The sequence below is a fragment of the Neopelma chrysocephalum genome, unplaced genomic scaffold (assembly GCF_003984885.1).
Source record: "Neopelma chrysocephalum unplaced genomic scaffold, ASM398488v2 Primary Assembly neopelma1_24, whole genome shotgun sequence".
Lineage (NCBI taxonomy): Eukaryota > Metazoa > Chordata > Aves > Passeriformes > Pipridae > Neopelma > Neopelma chrysocephalum.
In genome coordinates, this window is record NW_020897693.1 from 26,734,545 (window position 1) to 26,752,414 (window position 17,870).

The 17,870-nt window shown below is 34.9% G+C and overlaps 1 long non-coding RNA gene across 1 annotated transcript in view; it reads right to left on the minus strand.

Annotated features, from left to right (window-relative positions):
• LOC113981643 overlaps positions 1–17,657 on the minus strand; it is a 33,688-nt gene extending 16,031 nt beyond the window's left edge. Inside the window, exons 1-3 of the long non-coding RNA XR_003538478.1 lie at positions 10,978–17,657; positions 6,304–6,416; positions 2,134–2,226 (exon numbers count right to left, since the gene is read on the minus strand). This is a non-coding gene — a long non-coding RNA (uncharacterized LOC113981643). The remainder of the gene's footprint in view (positions 1–2,133; positions 2,227–6,303; positions 6,417–10,977) is intronic.
• Positions 17,658–17,870: the final 213 nt, after the last annotated feature.

Genomic DNA, 17,870 nt, shown 5'->3' on the forward strand with positions numbered 1-17,870 from the left:
ATCTCTATAGCACAAATGTTGCATAATGTGGCCTTATCAAAGATTTTCTGCATGATAACTGTATTACTGAAAAAGTACTATGGCTGGCATATTTCGATTTGGAGAAAGGATGTCAATTGTATCAAGGCTAGGAAAACTCTGATCCAGTTCCAAGACAAAAAGCAAGTTTTTGGAATATCATTTGAAGTAAAAGTTCTAGTTCATTGGAAATATAATGAAAAGTGTCCTTCTCCTTTTGTCTTAAGGATAGAATTTTATTTTTTAAGTGGGTAATTAACTAGCTGCTTGACTTCTTACATAGCAAATAGTCACACCTGGAATTGAAGTGACTTTTAGTGGATAACGATGTCTGAAGCCAATATGTATAACGAAGTGTAACATATTTTCAATCCCTTGGGATGTTTACATATATTAAAAGCAAAATTTTAGACAATAATTGTAATATTGTTTGCAAAATCAAAAATACTTTCTCAGGGTTTAAAAATGCTTTCTAGGGGGTTGCGAATATCATGCTTACTTGAACAGTGCCTGACTTCTTACATGCTCTAAGTCCCAAAAGTTATGCTAAATTTTCCTGGAAGTTAAATTGCTTGTTCCAGCAGTACTCTCACTACATTGAATGCATAAATTGGAAGATATCAAGGCTAAAATGCTTAAAACACTTAAATAATGTAAAAGTTAAGTTCTATTTTCAAGAACATCCAAATTACATAGGTTTTTCTTTGCAACATAAACCCATGTCAGCTAAAGAATATTATCTAAATACTATACTGGTGAATAGCTGGCATGTGAGTCAGTATTTGGACACAGTCCAAAATGAGTAGTTAAGTATTGTCTTGGCTCATCTCTTAAATGTTAATATGTGTTTACTATATATAAAGGACTTGACGATAACCTCTTATAACATTTTAAACATTGACTTTATCAAAATCACTCCTGATTTACACAAAAACAAGAACTGGAAGATGGAATCTATGCATAGATAAGATATGGAAAAAGACACACACGCGTGCGCACACATATGTATATGTATATATACAAATGTGTGCATCCCCATATGCTATGTATAATCTCTCTATATAATATCAAATACATAGTCTACATTTCATAAAATATTGCAAATTAATTTGTAGAAATTTACTACTCCTTATATGGGAGTTATTTGGATTTTTACAATGATTTTGTATGGAAACATACTACCATGCAAATTATTAGCAAATCTAGTCCTTTGTCTTTTACTAAAATACTCTTATCTGGTCCCAATTTAAAATAATTAAGAATACCTATATAGTTGCCAAGATCTATGAATTATATAGCACATACACATTTATTTTAAAACTAGTATATTATGGTGATAAAAAGGATTTTTCATACTTTTTCCTTTTTTTAACTCACTGCTTTGTTAGTAAAATGAAGTTCAACAACACTAAAATGAGCCATGATTCAGTTTGTCAGGTTTGGCTTCCTTTCATCATTTTTTTTCTTCCTGACACCATGAACCTGCTGCTACTGTCATAAGATGTAAAGTTTATTTCTGTACACATTTTGTTTCTCGTTTCTGTATGAATGGCTCCTATGTCTTGAGGGATAGAAATGTAATTTTCTGTGGATTGAACTTAAACTTCTCAAGAATAACATAGGTATGGAATGTTACAAGGAGGAAGAGTAGCTAGAGGGTCTGAATTCCACCTTTAGCTATCTTCTTTCTAAGTCACTTAAAGTCCCTTAAATAATTACTCTTAAGCAGAGGTTTCACTGTATGTTACAGCACTATATAAATAGCAACTAGTGTTGTGCAGCACAGCATGGTGTTATAAATGATACAGCTGTACAACATTTTATATTCAGAAACTAGATAAAAAAAATGTGCACAACATAAATGCTATTCAATGATATTCATTAAATTTATTCTCACATTCAAAGACAGATAAACTTAATGAAATGCTTTTTAAGCTCTCATAAGTGCGCACTTGAGCGATGTAAAAGAAGCGTTAGAAAATGGTCTGATATTATGCTGGTAGGAAGGAAAGAGGTATACTTGTATGAAAATATTCTCAAGAAAATCAGAGCTGATACGTAGAGTTTCCTATCCGTGAAGATCTTTAGTAAAAATAGTAATGAAATAGTACTTACAAGCGGAATTTTCATAAGAATTTATTATTGGTCAGCTCTGTTTCCTTTCAGTTTCATGCATGTTCTCAATAATTTCTGCAGGAGAAGGGTTTCCTGAAGTGTAGGACAAGATTCATGGGAAGAATTATGCTCTTAAAATCACAGTTAGGCATCTAAATAAAGCAACAATATTTTATTCTGTAATGTTCACAAAATCCTTACTGAACTGAAGCCTGTAAGTGTCTAGAGCTGCTCAGCATCTACATTTTCTGCAAATAATGTTCCTGTAATGTCATTAGACACATGCTGAACAACTCATACTTTCAAAACACCATGAATAGTATCAACTAACACTCTAAGCCCAGAGTAATTCACAGATTAATTTCACAGCCCTGTCTGGGGGTCCTGAAAGTATTGCCTATACTTAGCTGTCAATTAGAGACTAAAGTGATTTAAATTATCCTTGTTAGAGTTTGTTTTTGCTTCCATAGTTCATTTCAAAAATTAGTTACACACATGGTATTATTATAATATAATGAGTCATCTGTTAATTATTTTGGACATCTATGATAAGAAAATACACTAATGTTCCAGTTATTAATAGAATTAGCCTATGTATATGAAACTCAAATATACTGGATTGCCATGATTGTTTGACAAACTGTCACCAACTCACACTTTCATCTTTAAATGGCGCAGGTACTTTTTGTATCTAAGTTCTGTGAAGACAAGTACAACCTGCAAGTGCGGCTTTACATAATTTCAGATAAGCAGTGTTTACTTTAAAGCCTTTCACGAAAATGCATGACTACACATGCTATCAAAAATAATCTTCAAACGACCACATGCTGTGTAAGGGTACCAGTGAAATACTTCATAAACAGACAGAATGCAAACATGCACAAACACACAAACCACTAATGCCATAAACAACTTCAAGCACAGTACAAACAAAATGCATGCCAAGAAACCTGTTTAAAAATGTGTATTATAGAAGAATGCATTTTCAATTTCTGAAGACTTATTTGACTACTTATTACACAATTAACAAAACCATGTAAAGTCTGTGATGGGTTTTGAATTAAACTTCTGCCAAGTTCCAGAGACTGTTTATTATTCATTGTTACTAAACAGATATGTGTTATGTATGATATTTATGGTAGCTCTTCTTTTTCTCCATGTATGTCACCTAATAAAAATGGCAACGTATATGTGCTGTGATCATATGTCCCTTACACGCATATCACATTTATAAACAGCCAGTAATTATTGGGTGAGAATTTAGGTACTCAGCAAACATAACAATCTAAATCATGCAACCAATTTACTCCTGATAAAAATCCACAGACTTCAATACCACTTTGCATCTGTAAGTAAATTTACTTCTATAGAGAGTTTAAATCTAAGAGTTTCATTCTTATTGGACTGATTACAGTACAATCATGTCAAGGCCTCACAACAGCATCACAAAGTACCTAACGTGTCAAGGGGCTGCCAAGTGAAACCCTTAGCCCACACTTGGCAAGCAGACTGGCTGGAGACAAATCTGGATAGGATTTATGTTAGTGAAAAACAGAGAAGGCTGCTGTTACGTAGGAAATACACAGAAGAAAGTCAGAGCCTAGAATCTGTCCCTCAGAAGGAGTTGGGTCTATGAGTCCAGTCTATGTGCTGGAATTTACTCTGAGGTTCCTCCCTTCCCATCTCTTCTGCGGAAGATTTTGAGTTAGGACCAATTTAGTGCCCAGCTTTAAGACAGAAATGACAAAAGATAAAAATTCATGAAAATTACTTCCAGATTCTTCCTATATACTTTTACTACTGATATGGAAAACAGCAACACAGTGTTGTGGCAGGCTCTGAGCTCCATACTTAGTGGATGGTCAAATATATAACTACCAAATCTAGTCTTTTCCTTGCTGGAGCTCTGACTTTTTTCCTTCTCATATAGGTGTTTAGCTTCACAAAATCTGCAGGAATCTTGTGATCATGAGTCCTTTGAAAAATTCACTTACATTGACAAAATATTTACAGGAAAGGCTGTGGCAGAAGAGGGCAGATTAAAAGATGGACTGGTAGCATGTGTCTGGGTTCTTAAGGCTAAATCCAGTCTTAAAATGCCTAGCCAGACACAGAACATAGAGACTGGAGTTCACTGAAAATCAGAAGTGAATCAGAGAATGAGCTGACTGGTAAGAGGTGCTGACAGGACAGGGTAAGCTCAGGCACAACACCAGTCCAAGCATAGGTTCACGGGGCTAATCAATGGCTACAAAAAAATACTGAGGTAAATCTTTCAGGGCATGTCTAAACTCTCATTCCAATGCAAGAAGATTTAAGAAGCAGAGTGAAAAACTGTGAATGGTCTCAAAGTAAGCTAGAATTAGAAAATTACTAAATTAAATCAAATAAGTTTCACTGACGACTAAACAGACCACAGCGTGGGCACTGATTTATCTGTTCTGATGACTCATATTGAGGCAATTTAACCAGTTGTCCATCCAGGCAGAAGCCACTACCCCTGTGGCAGAGAGAATGTTCACTCCCCAGATGCTGTTGTTTATAACTAAGCATAATAGAATAAATGCAATTAGTGGTCTTGCAAAGTAACATAGAATTTCACATCCCAGATTGGCTGAAAGGTGATAGGTCATCTCTTCATTCATGCTGTTCAGCAAGAAGAATTATCCCCAAGAGAGTTATCATTTAAATTCAACAAATACTTCTAAGATACTAATGAATCTTCATTACCAGATTGCACTGATTAAACTAGTAAAATTCTAAATTAATTCAATTAAATGGGCATAACTTTTGCACTGTGTCTCAGTGCTCAGAAAGGAACCACGTATTAATTAGATTATTCACTGTTTGTTTTTTAGACGTTTAATTTGAAACTGAATAAATAGTAAGAAGTAAAGACCTTTTCTGAATTTTCACTAAAATTTCATTTAATGCCAAAAACATGTTTCTGAATACTCCTCAGGAACAGGAAATGCTTCAGGAGAGGGTGGCAAACCAAGCTATCCTTGAGATTTTAAAATTTAGGGAAAAACAAAAACATACAAAAATTTAACCATGTGGACATGTAAAGAAGTGAAAGTTCCTATATTTTTTTTCAGAACTTTTCCTAAATCTGAATTAAGTGACAAGATAGTAGTTATTTTCATTTTATTTACCCTTCAGATCTTGCTTATACACAGCTTTAATGTTTTCCTTTATAATCTGTGCATCCTTATTATCTATGTGTCTTTTCCCTGGTGACTGTCTGCCTCTGAAAAATATTGATTAAGGTGAACCCTGTCTGCCTTTTCATGCTCAGCAGAAGCAAGTTTTTTTCAGGTTTTCATTCTGACTAAAGATCAACTTAGGACAATCAACACTACTTCATTTTTTCAAACTGAAATTTGATGATTTGCTGGCTAGTACAAAACGAAACAGTATACTTTTGTAAGCTTAGAAAGAACTTTCTCCTGTTGGTAGTAGAATTCTGACACACAATTTTTGTGGCTTTTTTCTTCCTCAGACGTAAGGAAGTTGCTAGAGAAGTTGCTTGGGTTTTCTAAGTGGTTAGTGACTTGCCCAAGTTCTTTTGTAGCAACAATCCTCTCTTGTTGCAGTGAAATAACTTGGGTTCATATTTAAAAAAAATAGAGAAGTTAAAGCTCTGGCTTTGGCATAGAGGAGTATTATTTGCCTGAAGTCATGCTTGATTTGGAAGGTTTTGACTATGGTGATGCAAATCCCTCTACTCAACTTCAGACTTTAGGTCAGTAGGTAATATTCAAGTTCCTTCCTGATAACTGAGCATGACTCGGTGATTAAAGCTGTCAGGTGACCTGACATCTCTGGAGGTCTGCTATGGAAAAAGTCATGGCCAGAAGCCTTTAAACCCACATACCTGTCTCTGTGTTTATTAATGTCATCACTAGTGGCAAATGTAACATACAGTTTAAAAAAATAATGCTCTATTTTTTTTAACTGGATTTATAAAGTCCAAATGTTTACTTAGAAATTAAACATTTTGGTACTGGGGCCTCCAGGATATGTTGGCAGTGGAAAAACTAACCTACACCAGATGGCAGAGGTTAAAGAAATACTATAAAATATGGCTTCTATTCATACAGTTCTCAGACAAACAGAACCCCAAGCAGAAAAAAACTGTGAAAGTGGAAAACCTTTTCATTTGCTTACATTTCTCTTTGCTACTCAGCAAACCTGAGAGGTATTGTATCATCACGTATCAAGAAAGTAATATGCCAGATTGCTGTAACAGGTGGAATATGTTTGTTTGTAACACGTTGAATCTGAAATAAAGAAAGGACCAAAGTTACTAAAGGTTTTACAAAAACATTTGTAAAATGTATGTAGCTTGGTTTTGTACCTGCAAAGCTTACTGCGTAAGTGACAATTTGAGACAATAGCTGCATTTTGCACAAAAAATAAAAAAATTATACTCTCAAATTTTCACAGGTTCAGTTAATTTGTCTAGGTGAACATGTAAGCTAAGGAGATAATTCTGCATTAGCCTTTTTAATTAAACATTTCATAAAACAGAGCAATTTTTATCTATACTTCACACTATTATACCTAAACCATATAATATCTAAACGTCATCCTTAGTTTTTGTATTTGTTTCTAAAGCTTCTTAAAATCACAACTGTTTTGTAACCTCAATATACTTACATACCATTTAATGAATTTATTCTTTTTATACTATAAATGCAGCCTTACAATAGAAATACTTCTTTTACAAATTTTTTTCAGTTAAAAAAACCAGTAAAGCAAAATGCGTGATATAACCCATTTTCTTACTATATATGTAATCACATGATGTTAAAAAAAAAAGAGAGAAAAAAAAACTGATGTGAACTTGGGCACAATGGACCATGCTGTCAAAAAAAATCAGTTGTCAAAAATGCAGATGGCATAAAAACACAGAAACAGATCAGTTATTGGAATAATTTTTTTAATAAGAGCTATTGCATGGATTTTTAAAATGGATTATGTGCCTAAATATGTGGGTGGGTAGCCACTAAGGTCTTCAAGGATACCTAAAGGTTTCTTGAAAAACCCATCTATCTGAACAGTTAGGCAATTAATACTTTGAGAGATATGGTCTAATGTCCAAGACAGAAGTAAAGGTTCTTCCATATAAATGAAAAGCTACCTGATGACTTGTCCTTTTCCATTTAAAAAAAAAAAGGGAGAAAAAAAAGAAAACAAAGCTGCAGCAAATGGAAAGCTCTGCACAATGAAAACAACTACTGCGCAGTTCTCGAGAATATTCAGTAAAGACTTCATGTATTTGAAGTGTCTGAACTACTATCATACTACTAACGAAACAGCACTCCTGGGGGCATTCAAAAGGATGATTAAGGTTGCTAACTAGCTACCTGGCCAATTTCAAGAGTTCAGCTAGAGGCAGGCTCTGCCTTTCCCTCCTGAGCAAGTTCCCATGAGACAGAGAGAAATCTTGAAACACAGAACATACTTAGAACTACTATGACTGTTTCCTCCTTCTGCCTACCCTATTTTTGCCCCTTTTGCCTGTAAGATTAGTGGCATTTTGGTGTGAATACAAAGCCTCTTTGCGATGGGTATAGAGTCAAGTGTTCATAATAAACTCATCTCTTATTGCTAGGCAACACTGAGCAATGTGAATTTGTCACTTCTGTTTGGTGCAACTTTCGATTTCACCTCCAACTGTAACAATATAGCCTGCTATATTTTAGATGCCACTGTGGTTGGATGCCATCCCAGGAAAGATGTGAACTACTACTGACAGGGAGTGAATGACTGGCAATGGGCATAAGCAGTTTTTTGATTCTTAAGCCTTGACATATAATTAATTGTTAGATTTATTCTTCTACGAAACATACTTCATGATTCCTATTTACTGGCTGCCTTTTAGAAAAGGTAAATGGAACAAACAAATTTCCAGTGAGGGGAAGTTTTGCTTGCCTGTTTACCTTTCTTTTCATGTAGTATTTGTTCTGTTTGTATTTTTCTGCTTTGACTGTCTTTTTGAGGGGTGGCTATAAGTAAAATTCAGATCTTAAGTACCCTCAATGAAGCAAATATCAATATTTCTAAGGCATATCCAATTATTTGCTTGAATCAATATGTTCCTTAGCTAAGAAATTGAGGTTCAGATTATAAAATATGTTGAGCAACTCTTACATACTGCCCTTTGCATCTAACACCACCCATTGTCAAGGATCTCAGATTATTGCAGAAAGAATACACAATTTTTTCAATCTGAAATGAAACTCCCCATCCAATACAAAATAAGACAAATGCTATTATGTGCTACCTAGGCTTTGGTTTGTTTTTTCTTTTTTATTAGAGAACTGATGATTTTGGTTTTAAAATCTGTGTGTGATAGCCTAATCTGTCTATGAGGTCTCAACTCTTTGATCTTTGAAGACTTAGGTCTCTTTGAGGGGCAAAAAAGGGGAACTGAAAACTGATATTGTTTCACCACCTTTGTCTAAGACATAGTCAGAAAGAAGGACGAATTTATACATCAAAGAAAGCACACATCTTCTAAAAAGTTAGCATCGCTATCAACAGTTATTTCTCTAAATGTTTAGAAACATTTCCCAACTACATTAACTACTGAAATATGACAAACAGCTGAGAATCTTAGTAATATTTTAGTCTTTGCATATTTTCACTGACTCACTGAAAACAAAAGGAGTTTCTCTAACTGTATGAATGAACCATAGCATGTGTGTATTCTTTTAAGAAAGGCCAAGGGTGCAGTTCTATTTTCTTAGCTCTGCTTTCATATTTATGTGTCTCATTTCCAGCTCATTGCTGATGCCTTAGTTGCACTATCCATCAACACTTTTATCCTCCTTGTTCCTCAAAAAGAACATAAAATCCTTTTTTATGTTGTGGTAATATTATTGCAAATAAAAGCAAATACCAAAATCTTTATTAGTCTGCCAAAATAATAAACTATTTAATAAAAGCATGTTGTAAAAATAAGGTCATTTGCATCACTCAAGTTCCTTACAGAAAATACAGAGAATTATTGGTCAAAAAGTGCAAACTGACAGCAATTATTTCTGCTGTTGATCTAATGCTGCCTGAAAATGGGTTAAAAAATGCACTGAGGTTTTGCAAGTTTTCTGTCTTTAACTGTTTTTAATGCTGTTGTATACTTAAGAGCCTGGGAGAATCAAATTTTTTAAAACTGTATTTTAACCAATCTTATCCATAATGGAAGAAAGAGAGACTGGATATACCTATTAGAAATCTTTAATGCAAACTTATAGTAACCTTCTGACTTCCATCTTGCCACAAGATTTATCATCCAAATATTTACCATTTTTATATTTCTTATTAATTGTGTTTCATTAGGATTTGTGTCAGCTTTATCTATATGACATTTTTCACCTTTTTCTTTTGTCATCCTTGCAGACAGATCAATGACAAGCTGATATTTAAGAAGTTTGTCAAATGTTTAAACTTACTCATAATATGTTGTTAAAATCATGTATGTAAGTCTGATCCTTTTTCCCTGTACTACAAACCTCACCATTATTTTCTCACTGCAGTTTCTATCCCCATCTGGCAGTTTTGCAAATATGTTACTGATAGAGCACAGAAAAATCAGTTGCCGTGGTGAGATTTAAACACTGCTTGTGATGTCCCTGAATACTTCCCCAGATGAATGTGCATATAAACATTAAAAATAAACCAATCTTATAAATTTTTAAGATTATAAATTATCTCATTCCTTAGACACAAAGTATTTACCTTAATTGCCATTATCTAAATGATAAGAATTATCTTTAGAACCATTAAGTTAAAAGGTTTATGAAAAGACTCTTTTTAAAATACTTATTATAGTGATCTTTTGTAACTTACACAGTTTTAAAACCCCATAAATCTCAAAATACTCTGCAAGGTATATCTACGTCACTTTACAGAGAGAAAGACTGAAACAAAGAGCAGCTGAAGAAGCAGGAATGATTGAGCAACAATCAACAAGTTATTTACCAGAAAATAAAATATTAAGATTCAGACCACTGGTGCTGTCTCAGTATTTCTGGGCTCTATTGCCTCTGCTTCTTAAGCTCAATAGAGATGCTCCACTTATTTAGAGGATGAGACCTGTATAGAGATGAAATATTTTAAAAATACATTATATATATTGACATGAGTATTTCACAGAGCCCTGTTAGTATATTCAATCATGCTTTAAACTATTAAATCAGCCAGGAGTTATTCTCCTTGCTTCACAGACTGCAGACTGCTGAAAGCTGAATTTAATGTTTAGGATGTCATGTGATACGTGCAGGTTAGATAAAAGAATTCATATTAGGAACAGAACTTTTTTATTCTGAAAGTGTGGAAATTTACTATTTGCATCCATTAGTACATTCAGTCAATGTAAGTTTTTTGTCTTCCAAACCTGAGCTGGGTTACACAATCTGGTAAAGTCCCTCATATGTAGCTAAATCAGTAATTTCCAAAGTTTACTTATTTCGATATTGTACACAGTAACAGCAGTTGCTGGACTAAGAGCTCTCAAATATATGCAGGACTGTGTACTTCAGAAGGAAGGTGTTTAAACCTTATGACAACCATACAATTGAAATACAGAATATGTACAAGAGCTTCAGAATACTCCATCATTAATCAGTGTTAGGGTTTAAATTAAAAGCACTTGCATTGTGTGTGCTTGGTATTTATTGGGATTGCTATGCTATGTATACATCATTATGACAGATGGGATTATAAAATACTTAGATAATTGCAGAAATGTTAATTAGAGCTTTGTCTATTCAGGCTAAGATATGCAATAAAGACATCACCAAATTACATTTTTCAGAATATTGTGTCTCGCATTACCTGTAAAACAGCAGATTTGCAAAGGTCTTCTAAGGATTATTTCTGAGCTGTGTTCCTTCACATAAGAGAATTAAGTAAATCATCAACAGTGAAACAAACCAATGGAAGATTCCTGTAGATAATAATTTGTGACTTGAAAAGAGTATAGATTATTTAAATTCCCTTCAATACTTTTAAAAAACCCCACAACCCAAGCAACCAAAAAAACCCCAAACAAAAATAAGCAACCCAAACCGGACAATGGCAACTAGCAAATTGAAATTAATGTTCACACAGCAAAAACCAGGGAAGGCTATTCCTATGGGTTAGTGGCATAGTTGACTACGGACAGAGAATCTCCGAAATGAACCACTGGTTCACAACCCTCCTTTTCAATCTCCGCAGATGGGTGGTAAACTTTTGCTCATATCAGCTCTTATTCCTGAAGTTGTAACGATTTTTTAATGTTACTGCAATAGTACAACGACTGCAAAACCGTATGTTTTTGAAAATCATAATGCTTAAATGAAAACCAGAGAGCAGGTGTCCTGGTTTTTGCCTTTGCCCAATTTCTCAGGCACTACAGAACCTATGGGACAAGAAGAAGAGACCTTTTTGTTCAAAACCGATTCTTATCAATATGGTAATCAGAAGTATCTTTCAGACTCTTGAAAAGTATTTCTTTACTTCAAGGCTTAAACAACATCAAAGAAAGCATACAGACAAAGCAGTGTTGGAAAGGAAGTAACATGCCCTTATTTTTAGCACTTGCCCACTTGTCACTCTTAAACTCTCATCTGCCTTTCAAATGTAGTGTAATCTAATTTTTATGCATACTGTATGCTCATACAGACAATTTCCTCATTTCAGAGTATGCTGAGTTTGGTAAAGGTTTTTGTACTTTTTCTTAACCTGTTTCAGAAATAGCACTGTCACCATTTGTCTCAGTAATATACAGGATGATGGAAATTGACATTTTTCTATATAGAAGTGAAAAGAATATTAGTTTTACCAAAGACTAGATCCCTTCTTCCCCTCCAGTTAGATTTGAATTTGGTCACTTCAGGGCTTACTGTGTAGGATGATTTTAAGCAATGGTCCCTGTGGTTGCTGGCTCTATCACCTAATAATTGACCATGACAGAAATTATATGTCTGAAGCCAAGGGGTAGAGTGAATAGCATATGTCAGGGTCAATTATAAGGTGGAAGACCCTGCAACAATAAAGACTGCACTGATTAGAGCATGATATTGACATGGGAGCCGAAGCTTCAATGTTATTTCAAAGGGCACTGTCACAACCACCCTTCCTTGAGGACTCAAAATCAGAGCCAGATTATGTCAGTGGTTTACACAAATGATGTCATAAAGTTCAATGGGACACTGAAAGTTACAACTGATTTGTTGCTTTTCTTTTCAGCAATAAAACGCTTTCTTGGAATCACTCATAATTAAGCTCGCTATTTTGCTAATTAGGTCAAAACAGCTTCATACTTACTAGATTAATTCTTTCTTGAAAAATCCAACTCTCTGAGATGAAGAGTATTAAACGTGACACAGTTAAATACTGGTTTGATTGTTAAAGTTATTAATATTATTTCTACCGGCAAAACTGAACAGAATAGGAACCATGGAATGGAAAAAAATAATCCTTTTTATTACTTTTATTACTTAAAGCTCTGTTATAAATATTTTATGGTATGGGAAGATTTTTGCAGTGAAAGAAATGGGCCAAAAAACTTGCTGTTTGCTTATTCCCCTGAAACTTCACCAGTTTTAACCTACTCAAATGTTCTTAATCAATGATGAACCACAGAACCATTTAGTAAGTGAGGAATGATCTCAAATTATATACCACTACAATAAAAGACTATAGTTCCATTTTAGATTTTCATTCCAATAGTTCATTTTTCTGACTCTTTTCACTGAAGGCTGTTTATCTAAATTTCTGAGACTCTGTAAAAATATCCCAGCCACTTCTGCATACAAGATCCCAGTGGTTTAGCTCATGATGATGAAGAGGATACTGTAGCTTAACCTCATTAACTAGATAGCTAATTTCTCTCTGTTATCATGGGTTATTATCCATGACCACATTTTTCCTGGGTGTTTTGCAGCCATCATATAGATGGCTAACTCCCGATAAATTAAAGTCTATAGTTTTAGATTCAAATTTGTTGGATGATGAACATATTACAAGGATTATTGAGCCTAAAAGATCTCTTTCTTCCTCCCTAGAATGGTTAATTAGGAGATCATAGTCTTTAACATACAGTTAATATAGCTTCACAGGAAACATGTCATATTAGATAACAGGGACCTGGTTTTGAATCTTGTACATGTACTTCTTTACAATAAACTCATCTCTGATCTACATTTGTTTCAATGTAACGTTAGAATAGCTCTCGCATTTGTTTTGTATTTAAAACTTACACAAATTTAAAAATCTGAAATGTTTTTTTCTAAAAATATCTATTTTTTAAGCGAGAAAAAGACAGGAAAATATAGAAGTGATTTAAACCTGTAAATACAATATCCCCACTTAACTTTTTAATTGCAATCAAAATAGATATACGTAGAACAAAACCTCCTTTGGTACTACAGGCTTTCTGGTGATCTGGAGACATTTTTTTTTCCCTTGGAAGTACTTACAGACTTCATATAGAGAAAAATACATTTAAATCCAATGGATTAAGCTGAACAGAAAAAACATAAATGAATGATTTTGCCAGTCACACTTGACAGTTTCTCTTGGTGGTAATTAAAATTAGTGTTTTTACCGATATAGTAAAAATTTCAAACACTGAAAACTCATCTAGTCGAGTGAAAAACTGTTCAGCTGCCAGTAAATATGAATTTTAGCTTGCACTAGCGTCTGATGGAATGGAAACATTGGTCATTTGGACAGAGGCATGATGGTATAAGGCTAATTTTATACTTTTGACTCTCTGAAGATTAGTAGATTGGTTAGCGAAAATTAAGTTCAACAAAAGCTTAGAAAATCTGGCATCATATAAGGACAATTACAGTCAAGAACCTATATAAAGCTACCTTAGGCTAAATTCTATTTCTGTCATAGTAGTTCATAAGCACAGGTCTGACAGTCTTCAAAAATTCTATATAAAGGACAAAGTAAAGTTGTGCAATTTCATAGTTCCTCGAAAACAAGTCAAATCACCTATGAAAATGACAAGTCTTGTCTTACTAGAACTAAGAACTATAGGATTAGCTGTATATATATTTAGTAGTGTTTATATGGAGCACTTAAGAACAAGGAGCCCACAGGCCCAGTACGTCATTCCTCACATACAGCACTGATCACCAGGGTGATCACCATTATGAATATCTGTGTGAATGGTTGGAGATCAACCAGAAGTATATGTATACCTATTTCTGTCTAAAAAGAGATGATCAGTGTGACAACGTGCTCAAACTAATCTTAACAGGCTGTTTTATTCTGGGCCTGGTGCACTGTTAGCATGGTTATGCAGCATTCAAGCAATGCTCTTTACATCTGTTGAGCTGTAGAAATGTTGACAGAAGGACCTTGAGTCCTTCTACCTCTGAATGGGGAGATACGCTGCCTGAGAAATTTCTTTCATTCAGATTCTGGTAGTATGTCAATACATCTCAAGCTGCCAAACCAGAGTATTTTTCCCAAAATTTAATTCAAGTTTATCTTGTGGAAGAATTGATAATACCATGTTTACTGTGAAGTAAGTGAAAATTCAGGAAAGTTGTCAATGACAGGCAGCTAAAGGAACTCTGCAGCCAGTTTCTTAGTGAAAAAGTCCGATATATTCTCTTATAAAATCTCAAACCATTTTTTCTGTATTACATAAACAGTTTTGGGTATTAAGAGCAGCAAAAATTCTGCCACCTGTTAGATGAGGAAAACACCTCCGACTGCAGGAGAGTCAGAGCAGGACACTCTAATGAGAGGCAATAGTGGCACACTGCCAGCTACACCCGTGAAAACCCTGACATTCCCATTTTGGACAAGCCATGGTGAGCAAAGGAGGAGATGATTTTCAAAACCTTTTTTTTCAAAATGGAAATATTCTTCTAATATTACACCTGCTTTATATATGCAGTATTCTATTACTTACTGGTGATTATAATAGGAAATCTTTTAATTAAGAACTTCATTAGTTCACCTTTAAGTGCCAATCACCAGATAATTGGCCCTTTTCTAAGAGGCACTGCAGCTCAGGTATGCTAAAATGACTGTTTCTCAGAATAACTTACTGAAAGTAAGTTATTTTTGGAACTCATTTATAAGAGGACTTAATTAACTATTCCAGATCATTAGGGATACTGCATTGCGTTTTTTAATCCTCTGACAGGTTCCTCCAGTTATATTAATTCATTAACATTATTTTCAACTCTCTAGGCAGAAAAGGGTGAAAAAGAAACACTGAGCCATTGCTGGCATTCTGTACAAACTAGCCAGTAGTCCTCCGAGATGAAAGGCAGCTTTGGTGGATTTTATTGTTTCAGCTGCTGCGGCAGTAGAGCAGAATGTCTTGGGGCAAGCAGCTTGAGAGATGATGCACTGCCTTTTGTCCACCGTCGTATGGCAGAACTTTTCAAGAGCAGTGACACTACAACAGAGCTATTCCATCAGGTGAATGAGAGCAAGCAGATTTTCTCACAGAATATATTCCAAATAATCTGAAAACAGCATCTTTTTGGGGAAAATCTGTTTTGAAACCCCAACTTTATTAATTCGATTTTGATACATTTCGCAAATTCTGGGAGCCAAATCTCACTTTTTTATTTGTGCAAATAACCACTGATGTCTTCATCAAATGGAAGCAAAAATTCCAATCTCACTAGCACACAAAGCAGACTTTGGTCCTAGAGTGACATATGTAACTTCTACTTCAAACAAGTCTGACTTGTAAGTGGAAATTTGATTTTTTTGGAAGCTGTAAAACTGAATGCAATAGAACCATCTGCTAAAAAAACAGCAACATTGTATCAGAATAGATTAGTAATAACAGACCTTTGCAAAAAAGTGGGACTTCAGAATTACTCTTTTCCAGATCTTCTAACAACGCTACTTAGAAGAGATATTTACAAGTCTTTAAGTATTTGTTCTAAAGCTGTCTGATTAAAGTTACAGATTATATGGCCTCTCCATTTTATAAAGCATCAGAATAACTTATGTACATGATTTTTAGACTTTCCATGTATCATTGCTAAATATTGTAAATTAGTATCTTTTAAGTATTCACAACTACTAGCCGAATTATTCTTTCTTGTGATAATAATAAACATATTTAATTCAAACACAGAAAATATAGAGGTGATGTATGACAAAATTACCACCTTCTTTTTTTTTCTTTTTTTTTTTGGTCAATAAATGAAATACCTTTGGTCTGTCTTTTTTTACAGTTCCTCAGAGGTGTGGTTATTTTCTACTAGTTCATATACTATGCAGTATTGCTTCATTCAATTTGGTAATCTCTGCTAAAATCTCCCTTTTAATTCAGAACACGTCTCCATTACCTTTCTGAGCCAAAAAGAGAAGCCCCAATCCCTACCAAAATCCCTGCCCTTTCATCAGAAATTCACATCCAAGTTACCCTTTTAGATCACCTAAAACGTCTTGAAGAGCAAAAAAACTTTCGATGAATTACACATTATGTCATCACCAATTAACTAGCAGGAAATTCAATTGTCCTGTAAGTAATTCTAAGGAAAGTCAAATATTCTCTCTCATAACTGTTGGCCTGTGATGGTCAAAGCATGAACCAAGGATTTATTTTCTTTTAAACATGTGTGTTTTGCGATTATTCCAATGCAGAAAAATCCATGTAGTGTTTACTACCTTTTTCAAACTACTTATCAAATAATTTTTATATTGATTGTCACTTTTTAACTTTTCAAAGTGTATTTAGGAAGGCATCATCACGTTCATATCTGCCCATAATTATCCACTCCTATTTTACAGTGTTTTACTGTACAAATCATGTGCTGACTAAAATCATCTCAAAAAAAAGTGGTCTTTCAAGCTGTTTCATGAGCTGTGCATAAAAAAACTTATATATTTGTCTCACTAGGCATTTATTTTGGTACATTTATCGCTATAACAAAATGTTTTTTCCTAGAATATTTTCTTCCATATTTTCTCTTGCTGGGACCTTCATAAACAATTTGTGTGCAAGGAACTTGAGTAAACCCTGAGCGGTACAGATTGTTATACAGCATTGTATAATATCATGTTACAGGGAACTGATAACTTAGCACTCACAGTGCATAAAGCATTTGTCCCAGGCTTGAGAAACAAAGCCTTTTGTGATCTGCAGTGGTTGCTGCAACCAAACTCAAAAGGAACCATAAATCGGCGTTCCTGGTCACTCCCAGTTTACAGGCTGGTACCGAGGCTCACCCCTGAGGCACTGCACTTGTCCCCGCTGACCCTGCACACCAGGCTCCACCGAGAGTGACCAACCAGCAGCACGCCAGTGACTTCCTGCCCCCACTTTAGTCTCATAGGCCCTTTGAATCAAAGCCCGGACAGTGGTGGGCCCTCAGACTGCTTCTCAAAACACTGCCACAATACACCAGCAATGGCTTTATCTGGTGGTATAGGATTCCTGAAGTTAGCTTAGTAGTACAGTTTCATGGGCGGAACTAACTCACAGGTTTCTTCTGTGACATGGGAGAAATAGACTTGTGTCTGGAGCCGAGATTGGGCACAGCCTACAAACCTGCAGTGCTGCCTGTTGGCCTGCCTCATGGCGGGATTGCTCAAAACATTGGCCCAAAACAGGGATCAGATGACAAGCTCAGATTTTCGATATGCAGAAGCTGAACCCAAGGGTGCGGGTGGACATTCTGTGCTCGCCGGCGAGCAGAGAACCCTTAGGGGGGCAGCCAGCTCTGCTCTGCTGTCCCTCCCTGCTC